Source organism: Rhipicephalus microplus, chromosome 1 (assembly GCF_043290135.1).
Source record: "Rhipicephalus microplus isolate Deutch F79 chromosome 1, USDA_Rmic, whole genome shotgun sequence".
NCBI lineage: Eukaryota > Metazoa > Arthropoda > Arachnida > Ixodida > Ixodidae > Rhipicephalus > Rhipicephalus microplus.
In genome coordinates this window covers 27,825,748-27,830,305 of record NC_134700.1, presented here as the reverse complement: position 1 = coordinate 27,830,305, position 4,558 = coordinate 27,825,748, and the positions used below count along the sequence as shown (strand labels likewise).

Below are 4,558 nucleotides of genomic sequence, written 5' to 3'. Positions count from 1 at the left end.
GCTCCCGTCCACAAGTACACGAAACCAAGGAGTGTCATTTGCCCTGCCACTTTCCATTTTAGCCATAAATGTTCCTTGCATCCCTGCTTGACTCTTTGTTAACCCATGCTCTTATGTATAAATGCACCAAATCTACCCCCCTTTTTGCTGCCTTCTGTTCTATATCAATATTCCCATACGTAGTCTGGATTGCAGGGTGATTGCTCCAGGTCAAGAAGATGTGTCTCTACAACCCCATATACCATCAGCTCCTCCTGCCTCAACTGCTCTTCTATCTCTTCCTACTTTAACATATTCCTGCCACCCTGCATGTTAATATAGCCTACGTCAGATTTAGCTCAGCTCTTGTGCTTACGTCGTGTTCTTGTCCCATGAACTTCGTGTGGCTCGAATATTTGTGCCCCTTTAGGTCCGTCTTTGGCTACACTGTTGGCCTCAGGGCTCAGGGTCTTCCTAAAAAAGCTATGGCTTGGAGACCCATTCTGTTACCGACCCTCCTGCCCGTCGCACCACTGTAGTGAATGCCATCCTGTGCAAAGGGACGAGCGCCAGGCTCGTACACGTCTTGGTTAACTTCCATTACGCTGTATCCGAGTTGCCGGCTCAAACCCTTGATCACACAAATGGCCTCCACTACCCTTCTTTCAATCCCACGAGGCTGCCCCCAGACCTCTGGGACTATGCATATGGTCACAAGCACACTCCCAGAGGCTTCTCGGAGCTTACGCATTCCGTTTTTTAACTTTCTTTGAAGGTTATGTTGCTTGCCCTTCAACACATCATTAAGCCCAGCGTGAATAATGACTAGATTTTCGCCGTCCATGCTGTTTTCTACAACCTCCTAAGCTTTGGACAGTGCATTCACCATGCTCTTCTCTGACTGTGCCTCCAACTTGACTCTCCAATCTTCCTTCACTGTCTTGAAGACGCCATCCCTAACCCTGGCCACGTTAGAGTCCCCCACCACTAGGACCCTTCTGCGCTCCAAACGCTGGCTTCCTGTTTGTGATGGCGCCCCTGTTTGCTTCACCTGTTTCTCTCTCTGCCATCTGTCCTGTGTTTCTGCCCTGCTTGTAGACTGCTGCGCCACCGTGCTCTATGTTCTCGGAGCCTCCGTGCTGTGGCCAGACACTGTGACCACCTGACCTCCCTTCTCGCCTGTTCCTTCCCGCCCTTCGCTTTCTCCGCTACCCACGCCTTCCGTCTCACACCACTCGGGGCCGGGGCAAAGCGCCATTAGCTCCTTCACCCACTGCTCTAGCTCGGTCCGCCCTTCCCGTTCTTTTTGAAGGTCGCCCTTCGTTTGCTTTAATAGGCTGGCGGTAGCCTCCTCCCGCTCTCGCGACGCTCCGAGCTCTTTTTTGAGTTATATTCTCTGCTCCCTTTCCGCCCTAAGCTCCCCCTGGAACCCCTTGATGCTAGCCTCCATGCGCGGCACGGCCGCCTTCAGTGCCTCGCACAGCCTGCACACGAAGATCGCCTTCTGCGCGTCGGCCAAACTCGTGAATGCTGTCTCATCTAAGTAGCACCAGCGCTTGCTTTCTTCGCACTGCACCAGCTCACTCTCGCTCGTGGTTTTTCTAGCCTCCTTAGCCATAGCCCGCCCGACCATCGGACTGAGTGCCCGACAGGCTTGCGTTCAACCCTAATCCCGCTATCCAGCCACCTCCGTTAACTCTCCTACCTTAACAACTGTTTGAAGCTGCCGCCTACACCGCACACATACGTGTTCGATTTCGCTAGTACCCTCTCACTAGGTCCCCTTCGTGTTCGGCTCTAGCTATTTAACAACTAACCGGGTGCCTCGACCTTCTTCAAAACAGCCGCCTAGCCCGTTCACGTGGTCAACGTCACTAAAACATTGCCCGTGTCCTAAACCTACAATACTCGCAACGCTAATTATTATGAGAGAAAAAAATAATAATGGTGTTCACAAACACAAAGAAATAAAGAGAAACTTATCCCTCGTTGCACGCTGCTGCTGCACCAACCAACCTTGCACCACTTTGCACGACCTTGACTCCACCGAACAGGCGGAGAACGCGGAAACACGTCCGCACAGCTCGGAAGTAGGGTGAGATACAACCACTTCCCTCCAGCGCTCGAGACGCCACATCGTCTCCTTCACTGCTTGTGGATTATTCACGCCATCCTCACCCGCAAAGCCCAGTGCTGTGTGCAATGGCTCTATCCCCAGGAGGCCTATTTGGCTGCACTCGAGCACAATGTGCGCAATTGTTTCCTCCGAACTGCCACACGCGTGACACAACACCGAAAGCACCGCATTGTCGAACGTTCTTCTGTAGGCGAGGGTTTAGAGCACGCCTGCGCGAGCCTCGAAAAGAAGTGAGCTCCCGGTGCCATTGTCGTACAGACAAACTGTGTCGATGGTGTGCTTGTAGGTTCGGTATAGTTCGAGGGTGGCTTTGACACTCATTGCGTGCCGCCAAAGTTCCCTCTCCTTCTCACGAACCCGCTCTCGCACTTCCTTGGTATATCGTCTTGCGGTTTCAGCCTGTACAGGTTCAGTAAAGGTTATGTACTTCTGTTCCAGGCTGTACATCCGGTTCACCCAGGTTGTACGAATGCAAGTTGCCGAAAGGTATTCAAATACCCGCCGTGCCTACCGGTCTCGACTCATGAATTGCAAGTGGCCCGGTACGTTAGCTTGCTGGATGCCTCCCGAGCTTCAAAACCAGACTAGCCCATGTCCCCCCGGACTGCCTCATTTGCCACCCTTCCATGGCATGCGAACACCGTGCGGCCTACTTCTCGCTGTCGCAGCTCTAACCATTCTCTAGTTGCTGCCGTCATGCAGACTACTGCATTTGCGAACATCAAGCAGGGGACGTGAACGAGTTTCCATGGGTCTCGGACCTTGATGAAATGGTTGCAGCCCCACAATATGCGGCGCCGGAGGATGCACTGTGCCCGCAGCGCAGCTTGGCGGACATTGACTTCTTGCCGGCTGTATATACTGTCCTCGGAACACAGTAGCATGCCTAAGTACTAATAGGCAGTGTCAGTGGGGATGCTCTCACCTCCTAGCTTGAGGTCTGCCGCCTCAGCCCTGTTGCCCGCGAACGGTACAGCCTTAGTTTTTTTTGGCGTTAAAGCGTAGTCCCAGCTCAGTCATCTCTGCGGCACAGAGGTTCAGGAGAGCCTGCAGGTCCACTTTGGTATCCGCCATTAGGACCACATCATCCGCAAACGTCAAGCCAGGCAGCCGTCGATTTTCATCGATTTCGCTTGTGCTATACTTCAGATGGAACCCCAGGCCGGACTCGAGCAATGCTTGTTGAATGCCCGACACGTATAGCAGATATAGAATTGGCTAAAGCGGACATCCCTGACGGAGACCCCTGCAGACGCCTACCGGCCGACTCTCTACATTGGCGAAGTGTGCAATGACGCTATTGCCGGCGTATAGGCGTCTCACTGTCGCGAACAGCTCTTTCGGCATTCCCAGTGTCTCCAGAAGTGTGAACAGGATGTCATGTGGGACGTTGTCGTAAGCTTTCTCCACATCCATGAAGCAGCATAGAAGCGTACGCCCTTCTTTTCTGGCAATCTCCGCACACTGTGTAAGGACGAATAGGTTATCCTCAAGTCGTCGACCTCTGCGAAAACCGTTCTGCAGTTCTGTCAGCCGCACTTTTGATTCAGCCCAGCCACTGATCCAGTCCTTAAGCACATGGGTAAAGAGCCTGGACAAGGTGCTGGTGACTGTGTTTGGTCGGTAATCTTGAAGGTTCCCTGCCCTGTCTTCACGCTTGATGATGAGTGAGACTCTGTCTGATGCTAGTCGTCTGGAATGGCAGCTCCCGCAACAATGCCGCTGAACAGGCCAGCTAGCTGTTCTTTCGCTTCCTGCCCCAAGCACTTATGTAAGCGAGATGGGATGCCATGTAGCCTAGAGGCTGTTTGGGCTCGGAGATGGGACAAAGCACTGTTTATAAAGATATGACTGAATTCCTATTTTAGGGCTCCTTCCTTTAGGGAGCCCTGTTCAGTTCTCGTTTCGCCACACTGGGGGTCTCCGTCATGCACCTGAAGGTCCCTCGTGCACCCACGTGAACCATACAGAGCCTCAATGCCCTGTCAAGGCCTCCTTCATGTCCTGGGTAGGGTTGCCATTGCTGTGTACAATGAACTGGACAGACTGCTCACTCCGGTCCAATGTTCAAATGTAATTCCAGAATTTCTGGGCCACGTTCCTGCCCTGTGTTTTCAACTTCTGTTGGAACAATGCATTGAACCAGGCAAGTTTAGCCTGCACTACTAGTGGGCCTGCATGTCGCGCTTGAACTGAAGGTAGCGCTGCCACGCGACCTCAGTTTGTACAGCGTCCTTCGTTCTGACTGCTCGGCGATGAGAGCGATTTGCTTCCCGCCGGGCATGCCTTGCTACGGCAACTTCTTTGTCCCACCAGGTTTTTCTGTGGTGGCGTGCAGGTCTTGTGCCGCCACAAACCTTATGCATTTCTATGTTGCGACATAGCTCTGACACATATTCTTCGTATGTCTTAGCTTCGCTTTTCGGGCTCACCTCAAACTGC

At 52.9% G+C, this 4,558-nt stretch overlaps 1 pseudogene; it reads right to left on the bottom strand.

Moving 5' to 3' along the window:
* Positions 1 to 421: 421 nt before the first annotated feature.
* Positions 422 to 3,532, bottom strand: LOC119178038 (uncharacterized; annotated as a pseudogene).
* Between the last annotated feature and the right edge of the window lie 1,026 nt (positions 3,533 to 4,558).